Raw genomic sequence first — 9,868 nt, 5'->3', positions numbered from 1 at the left:
GCAAGGATTTTCCCCAAAATTATAATTAAAATATGAATATTTGGGGTTTATTATGTTAAAATACGAGTTTGGGTGAAAATCCCGCGTTAAAATCTCGAAAAACGGGCTCAAAACGCTAAAAATATTGAAAACCGGGCAAAAACTGCCAAATTCCGAAATTTGGGGCCGGAGGTTCGGTCCTAGTCCTTAGAACCGAAAGTAGGAGAAGAAACCGAGAGGGAGGGGTTCGGCTGCGCGGGTCGCTTCTCGGACCGAAGGTGAGGCTCGGTTGTGCATGGGAACCGAGAGGTCTCGCAGGCATGCTCATCAGAAGGGACCGAGGGTCGGATCTCGGACCGAAGGTCAAGTCCTCGGACCGAAGGGAAGAAGGGAAGAGTCGAAAGTCAGGTCTCGGTTCTGATTAGTCAGGGGACCGAAATAGACCGAGCGCTCGGTCCATTTCGGTTGAGAGGGTTTCGGTTCTTAGGAGGTTCGGTTCTAAGAGGTTCGGCTCCTAAGAGGTTCGGCTCCTAAGAGGAGTTTCGGTTCCTAAGAGGAGTTTCGGCTCCTTAAGGCTGTTTTTCGCGTAGACTTCCGTTTTCGAGCGGTTTTCGACTAAATTAAGGGCAGGGATGCCCCGAGTGATTTTAAGAAGTTGAGAGAGATTTTGAGAGAGATTTGGGAGAGATTCGACATACTTGGAGAGATTTGACATACAGAGAGAGATTTGGGAGAGATTTGACATACTTGGAGAGATTTGACATACAGAGAGAGATTTAGGAGAGATTTCACATTCTTGGAGAGATTTGACATACAGAGAGAGATTTGGGAGAGATTTTACATTCTTGGAGAGATTTGGGAGAGATTTCACCTTCTTGGAGAGATTTCTCATTTAGAGAGATATTTGGGAGAGATTTCACATACTTGGAGAGATTTGGGAGAGATTTGACATTCTTGGAGAGATTTCTCATACAAATAGAGATTTGGGAGAGATTCCACATACTTGGAGAGATTTCGGAGAGATTTCTCATACAGAGAGAGATTTGGGAGAGATTTGACATACTTGGAGAGATTTGTCTTACTTAGAGAGTTTTGGGAGAGTTAGAGTGAAAGAGATTGGGAGAGACTTCTTTTGTGACCTTTTTGAGTGTTTGGCTTCGCAATGCAAGGTTCTTACACCCTGTTAAGCCTTGTTATGAGTGTTATACGCTCTTGAGGGGTATGAAATAATGTCCTATCGAGTAGATTCATCACTTACCCTGATTAGGGTTTAGAATTTCCGAACACGTGAAAACTCTAAGTGATACTTTATATTAAGATTGCGAGTAGGTACAATAAGAGTCATGATGGAAACCCTAATATACAAGGGTTAGATGAGTTGACCGGTTTGGCTTGTTGACTTTAGTTAACTTTGACTTGGCCAAAAATTTACGGTTGTCACATCATCCCCCCGTTAGAAGGAATTTCGTCCCAAAATTAGTGTTTCGGCTGGGACTTCAAGAATTTGGAGGAAAGATGGGGGAAACTTGTCGTAGTACAAGAAATTGATTATGGTGAGGAACAACCCGCCTGATGTCACATGTCGACTTTGGAATTTCTTATTGTAACTTGAGCTGAGTCAATTTAAAAGGAGTTTATTGTTTTGGAATGATAGAGTATTCTATGTGTGCTTTTATGCTCCCTGTTTTATCCTTGGTATTACCACTATGAATATTTTATAACGTAGTTAGCGAGTTCCATCATTACGAATGTTTCAACAAATTGTGACGAAATTTGCATTATAAGTCCTACCAGTTCTTTTATAATCGCTTGGTGTAAACTAGTCGTATATCATTAAGATTGCAAGGGCATTCGGATGGGTGACCCCGCCTTAAGCCCACAACCAAACAAGGAACAGGGAATGAGGCGGAATCACACATTTGTTGCTAGATCTTCGAATCTTCAAGCATCTCCCAAGTGTTCTTGACTTGGAAACTTCTTCTCTTCGTCATCCATCCTAAGATATCACTCAAAGTGAGTTCATACCCCCACATTTTCATGTTTTCTCCAAGTTTTACGGGGGGAGAATACAAGTTAAAATACCAAAAACTTAACTAAACTCAAACATCAGCTTTCAACAGGAAAGTTTAGTTCCATTCACGGACTGTTTTGACCATCTTAAACTTAATATCTTTCAAACCTATTTAATATGAAAATAGTTCAGGTTCATACCTTTAAAATGACTACTTTCACATCTCTATACGATTTTTCTACAATTTATGGCGATTTTTACAAAATAGTCTATCATTTCATAAACGAATTCGGATCAGTCTGTGAATATGAACATTTTCACACAAGTTAGAGACTTCTAAAAATCATAATAAAAATTGTGAACGAACTAGACACATTTTATAAACTCTCAGAGTTTACGAATTCAGTTTTTGACTTTGCATGATTTTTCTATGATTTTTCTAAAACTGTGTAGAAAAGTTAAAAACGAGTTAACAGCTTACAATTTCCATAACACTTTGTAACATGTTGAGCAAAGTGTAATCTTTGATGACTTCATATGTTGCATATGATTTTCTGTTGTGATATATTTATATAACAGAGAATACTCTATCAAGTATAAGGGTCCTTTGTAATTACAAATAATGCAAGATGAAATATAATAGGTATAGTTGTGCATTGGTTAAACTATTACACACACATGAAGGGTCTCACCATAATACTATCGGATTTTCAACTACTACATGATAAACTATAATAGGTATGGTTTATGAAATTCACATCACTAATTTAGTACACAAAGAGGGATTTCACTCCCGCCTCAGAAAAGGTTTTTACTCAAACACTACACGTAAACTCGTTAACGTAAGTTGTGAGACAAATCTTCAGATGTACTCTTAGAGTACGGGTTAAAAATTCATGTAAGTTATAACCAGAATCTCTTGTAGAGAGAGCGTGATAACTGTGTATAGATCTATATTGGGATTGACACCCCACACCTCGCTGCTAGCTACAGCAGGACCTGCAGGTCTACGGGTGACAAGAGTCATAGGATCTTGACGTCTGAAAAACGTTGTTGCAGGTTATTTCTCGTTATAGTATGGTTATGACGACTCACATAGGAGTTAACAATCTTTCAAGTTTACGGGGAAAATTCTACTTTAAAAAGGGGTTTTATCTATTTAAAACTACAAAACACACACATATTCTCGGTCTTGGGATTTAAGGCTACATAACTTTTATAAGGAAAATATTGGATTTTCTTTGGAAACACATTACTATTATAAGCATTATAAGTACAAAACACACACATATTCTCGGTCTTGGGATTTAAGGCTACATAACTTTTTATAAGGAAAATAAGGGATGTTTCTTGAAATATACATTATAAAGTACCAGGTTTACACTAAATGGTTTTCATGATATTAAAACTACGTTTCATCTAGAATTGTTAGACTTCAGCTATAATTGCTAAGTGTACATGTTAAAGTTATAGATGAATTTAGTCGCAATCGACTTAGAATTGATGGGCCTGCCTTACTTCCTGTTCCTTGTTTGGTTGTGGACCTAGGGCAGACCCATTATATTCGACAGTTTATTTAACTTAAATTTCATATAACTTATATACATTGGGTGATTATAGAAGGAATCTGCGGGTCTTTCTAGGGTACATTATTGCATAACATACGAGCTTTCATTTCACACTTAATAAAGGAAATATTGAATTGTCTGGAATCATACTCTATCGCTTTTACAAGGAAAACGACTTCTTTTTCAAATAAAACTCTTATGAACTCACCAACTTAATTGTTGACACTTTTTCAAAACTACTTGTATTCTCAGGAAATCAGTAAAACAGGAAATCAACAGCTTTTGAGGATGGGACGTTAAATCGTCAAACATTTCATTTTCTCATCATAGTGTAATTGATTTTGAAACATGTAAACTCATGCGATGGTGTAATTTTTTTAATTATATTTATGATGGTTGTATTTACTTTGAGCACTATTAAACTCGTTGTTGTGATACTATACATGAAGTCCTCCACCCCCGGACGTTTCCGCCATCCTTGGTTTGGGGGAGTGACATATGAGGACTACTATCCTTTTGAGATGCACCAGGATTTGATGGACCGCTACCATCAGAGTGCTCGTCAAGAGCGATATGAAATGATCTCCTCCATGATAACAACCAGGATGAAGGATGGTGAACCCATCACGGGCCACATGCAGAAAATGCAAAGGTATGTGGACCGTTTGCTGAAACTAAATGTGAACTTCCCAGAGGAGTTGGCAATTGATATCATTTTGCACTCTTTGCCTTCATGTTATGATCAATTCTGCATGACATACCACATGAACAAGGAGGGATTACACTCAGCAAACTTCAAGGACTTCTGAACACCGCGGAAAGTGGTCTTAAAGATAAGTCGGTTGTTACTACTCCTACTCCTACTGTGGCCCCTGTCTTGGCCATCGGGCAAGGCAAAGGAAAGAAGAGGAAGAGCCCTTCGAAGGGTACCAAGGGAAAGTCTCTTGATGGCTCCTCTTCAAGTGGAACCAAGAAAGGTTTCGTCACTCCTTCTGCTAACCCTAAAGAGGCTGAATCCTTCTATTGCCATGAAAAGTTGCACTGGAAGCGAAACTGCCCAAAGTACTTGCAAGATGTTAAGGATGGGAAAGTGAAACCCAACCATGCAGGTATATACACTATATTGTATAATAACTCACCCTATTCTAATTCTTGGGTCCTTGATACAGGTTGTGGTATTCACATATGTTCTGATTTGCAGGGACTAAGAAGAAGTGAGAATGTGGAGCATGGGAAGATAAACTTGATCATGGGGAATAGGAAAGTTACACCTGTCACCAAGATTGGAGTTTATTCTTTGTTTCTAAGTATTGGGTTAACATTAGATTTGAATAAATGTTGTTACTCGTCTGAAATGGCGAGAAATATTATTTCCTTTCATGGTTTGTACAAACAAAGGTTTACCTTTTCATTTGATAATGAATGTGGTGGTATTAATGCTTTCTATAATAATGTTCTTTATTTTAAAGCATTACCTTGTGATGGTGTATATGAAACTGTGTCGGTTATAAATAACCTAGGAAATAATGTGTTGTGTATCGATTCTTCCTCTAGCTTGGATAAAGCATCATTATGGCATTGTCGTCTTGGACATGTAAGCAAGAAACGCATAGGCCAACTCCAAAAGGATGGATTCTTGGAGTCGTTTGACCTAAAGTCAGATGATAGTTGTGAATCTTGTTTGCTTGGGAAAATGACAAAGTCACCCTTCACTGGCACTTGTGCTAGGGGTGAGGGTTTGTTGGACCTCATACATGCTGATGTGTGTATACCCTTCAGAACTGCCACAAGAGATGCTAACCACTTCTATGTGACTTTTACTGATGATTTTAGTAGATATGGATATGTCGAATTAATCAAGCATAAGTCAGAGACCTTTGAAAAATTCAAAGAGTTCAAACAGGAAGTGGAGAATCAGTTGGGCAGGAACATTAAGATGCTTTGATCCGATCGAGGTGGTGAGTATCTTAGTACAGAGTTCCTTGACTATCTTAAGGAATGTGGGATTATCTCACAATTGACACCTCCCAGGACACCACAGCTTAATGGTGTGGCTGATAGGCGCAATCGAACCTTGTTGGATATTGTTTGTTCCATGATGACTCGAGCTTCGCTACCAATCTCATTCTCAGGGTATGCCTTAGAGACTGCCGCCCATATCCTTAATCTAGTCCCTACAAAGAAGGTTGCCAAAACACATCATGAGATGTGGACCGGAAAAGTTTCCAATCTGGACCACATCAAGATTTGGGGTTGCGATGCTTTTGTGAGGCGCGAGTATCATGATAAGCTTGAACCTCGAAGTGAGAAGTGTATTTTCATCGGCTACCCATAGAGATCCTTCAGTTACCTCTTCTACAAACCCATTGATAATGTGGTCTTTATAGCAAGGAGAGGAGTCTTTTGCGAGAGAGAGTTCATGAACCAAGGAAACAGTGGGAGGCAAATTGACCTTGAAGAAATTCAAGAGTCAAGTGGTGAAGGAACCTCAAACCCTAGCAATCAACATGCGGAGGAAACTCCTGTTGATCCGACAGAAGAGTCTGTACCTCTGAGGCTTTCCACGAGAGTTAGGAATGCACCTGAGCATTACTATGGTTTCCATATTACTGCGGAAGGTGATACACTTATCAGTTATAGCACACTGGTAAGTCTGGATGAACCTAACAGCTTCACGGAAGCAATGGCAGGACCTAAGGCTGCTAAATGGAAAGAGGCTATGGACAGCGAGATACAATCCATGTATGCCAATCAAGTTTGGAACTTGGTTGACAATGTACCAGGTCGTAAGACAGTTGAGTGCAAGTGGATCTTCAAGAAGAAGACCGACATGGATGGTAATGTACACACTTATAAGGCGCGACTGATTGCAAAGGGCTTTTCTCAAACTCCGGGAGTTGATTATGATGAGACCTTTTCACCAGTAGCGAAGATTAAGTCTATTAGGGTTATGTTAGCCATTGCTGCATTTCATGATTATGAAATATGGCAAATGGATGTCAAAACCGCTTTCCTTAATGGAAATTTGGCTGAGGATGTTTACATGAGTCAGCCAGAGGGTTTTGTCATTACATAGTACCTAATAGAGTGTGTAAGCTTGAGAAATCCATCTATGGATTAAAGCAAGCACCTCGCAAATGGAATCTTTGTTTCAATGAGAAAGTCAAAGAGTTTGGCTTTTCAAGGAGTGAAGATGAATCTTGTGTATATGTCAAGGCTAGTGGGAGTATAGTCAGTTTTTTGGTATTGTATGTGGATGACATACTACTCATAGGAAATGACATCCCAACTCTGCAGGAAGTGAAGTCCTGGCTTGGGAAGTGTTTTGCTATGAAGGACCTTAGAGAAGATGCCTATATCCTAGGGATAAGGATTTTGAGAGACAGGAGTAAAAGACTAATTAGACTTAGTCAGAGTACCTACTTGGAGAAGGTGCTGAATAGATTCAGCATGCAGAATTCCAAGACAGGAGAGTTACGGATCCAGAGTAACGCCAGACTGAGTAAGACTCAAAGTCCGAGTACAGAGGATGAGATAGCAGAAATGAGTCGAGTACCGTATGCTTCCGTTGTAGGCTCGATCATGTATGTTATGACTTCTACTCGTCCTGATGTGGCCTTTGCATTGAGCATGGTCAGCAGATATCAGGGGAACCCTGGCAAGGCTCACTGGACTGCGGTAAAGAACATTCTCAAGTACCTGCGGAGGATTAAGGATTGGGTCCTTATCCTCGGTGGGAGTGATGACTTGAGAGTATTAGGGTATAGTGATGCTAGCTTTCAGCCTGATAGGGATAATTTCAGCTCTCAGTCAGGCTGGGTCTTTACCTTAAACGGAGGAGCAATTTCTTGGAAAAGTTCCAAGCAGGAGACAGTGGCTGATTCAACTTGCGAATCAGAGTATATAGCGGCAAGCGACGCAGCAAAGGAGGCTATATGGCTAAAGAACTTCATTGGAGACCTTGGAGTTGTACCAACTATAAAGGAGCCTATAGAGATTTTCTGTGATAGTGAAAGTGCAGTTGCCTTAGCCAAGGAACCAAGGGATCACGGGAGATCCAGACACATCGACAGAAAATACCATTTCATCAGACATCGAATAGAAGAAGGACTCCTCGTGGAAAAGAGGGTATCATCGGATGAGAACCCGACAGATCCCCTCATGAAGGGACTGGGTATGGTTAAGCATCTCCAGCATTTGAGGCGCATAGGGCTGAAGGATGATATTAGTTTTAGTAGTTAGATAGCTTTGAAATGTGTAAAGTGTAACTGACATTTGATGATGAATAAAAGTTGTGTTTATTTATGAGTAAAGTATTGCTATCTTTTGTCAATCGTTTACTATCATTTCAATTTGCATGTTTTGACTTCCAGAATAATTATGTTATGTTATTTCATATTATTGAAATTCTCCACAGTCGGTCATATGTTGGAAGTAGATATGAATCACGAGTGTCATGTTGTTGGTTGTAGATGTCTAAGATGTTGGACATTGCAAAGTGTTGGTACAACACTCATGAGTGCTCATAAGTTCTGAGTATTGGATTCAACCCACGCTCACTTGTATCACTTCATGGAATTTATCTCGAGTGATCGTGAGACGGTAATATCATATAAGTCTTCAAACCTAGTGTAACATCCGAATTTTTAGGGACATTATTGTGTATGTTAATCTTGAGATTTAAGGAGGGACTCGAAGAGTTGAGGGACCAACTCACCGAGTCAAGTCGGGTTTCTCTCGTGGATTTAATGAGTGGACTCGACGAGTCCGAGGAGAGGGACTCGCCGAGTAGGCGCTGATTTGAGAAACCCTAATTTCCGGGGTTTGGGACCTATTTAAAGGCACTTATAGCCTCATTTGCGGCCACCCTTTCCCTGGAAGCAAACCCTAAAGGTCATTTGAGCTAGAAAGTGAGAGAGAAGCTATCTTGGGATTTTTAGTGCATCATTTGAGAAGACGAGAAGGAGATCAAGCAAGGATCAAGAGGGGGAAAGTTGGACCCAGTGATAGATCGTCCAGAGCTTCTGAGGAAGGTAAAAGTCTGCACCTTTCTCATTATTTTGGTTAGATCTCATGTGTTTGGAGTTCTAGGGCTTTTACCACCTTTGGTTTGGGACTTTGAGTAAAATGGATTAGCTAGAAGCCTAGTCCTCGGATCTGGACCTTGTGAGGTCCCTAGAGTCCAAAGGTCCCAACTTTATTCATCCAAATGAGGATTTTTGTGCTTAACACCTTAAGAAGGGCTTGTTTTGGCATTTTGAGGCATTTATGCCATGTATGAACGTAAAGGTCGAGACTTTATGTGTCTCTGGTGTATTAAAGGGCTAGATCTAGGGTTTGGAATGAGAGATCTGACTTTGGACGTCTGAATGAGGAATCAGACCGAGGGGACTCGTCGAGTCCATGAGTTGACTCGACGAGTCAGTAAGGGTTTGTCCCGATGAGCTTGAGCATGCGATAGCTCGATGAGTTGGGGGTCAACTCGACGAGCTGAGCTGGACTGTCACGAGATTTCTGAGGAAAGTAAGTGAACTCGACGAGTCGCAAGGGTGCACTCGGCGAGTCGGGTCAACATGGATTGTTGACTCGAGTTTGACTTCTGTTGACTTTGGGGCTTTGATCAACATAAGTAGTAGAGAGCATGGAGGGGTAAAATGGTCTTTTATCCACTTCAAAGAGTTAAAGAGAGGAAGAATAGCCTTCGGTCGTTAGAGTTGTGATTAGAGTATCACTTAGAGATATTCATCCCTTGTGTTAGGTGGAGGCTAGTTCGAGATTCGGAAGCGGGGTCTTTACTTGCTGCTGGTCAGGTGAGTCTTCTCACTATACATTACCTAGAGTGGTATTTAGGTGTAGACCGGAGGGTCTTGTATGCTATGTGTATATATGAGATTATGTGCATTGTGTTATATGTATGCTATGTGTTGTATAGACCGGACCGGAGGGTCCAACGATATAGACCCGACCGAAGGGTCCAACGATATAGACCCGACCGAAGGGTCCAACGATATACACTTGTTGCATTTCGGAAGGGTTCCAGCATATCGATTTATGGGTGTGGGAGTGGCACGGGTTCTGGCAGCATGAACAGCAACGCTCTGTTGCTTCTTAGTGAAGTCCTGGGCTGGCTGGTCCTTTTTGTTGTCCCAGAACTTCCTTTTGTTGTTTCCTCCTCTTGCTTGATCTGGGGTGGTTGTCGCAGTGTCATGGCTGGCACGATGGTCGATGAGTTGTTGTGCCAATTCCTTGGTACTCTCAAAGGTAGTTGGTCTTGAGGACAACACGCTATCTTGAATTTGGGAGGACAATC

This window comes from Lactuca virosa, chromosome 4 (genome assembly GCF_052849685.1).
Source record: "Lactuca virosa cultivar CGN04683 chromosome 4, Lactuca_virosa_CGN04683_v6, whole genome shotgun sequence".
In the NCBI taxonomy this organism is placed as follows: Eukaryota; Viridiplantae; Streptophyta; class Magnoliopsida; order Asterales; family Asteraceae; genus Lactuca; species Lactuca virosa.
Note: the sequence above shows the minus strand (reverse complement) of the source record.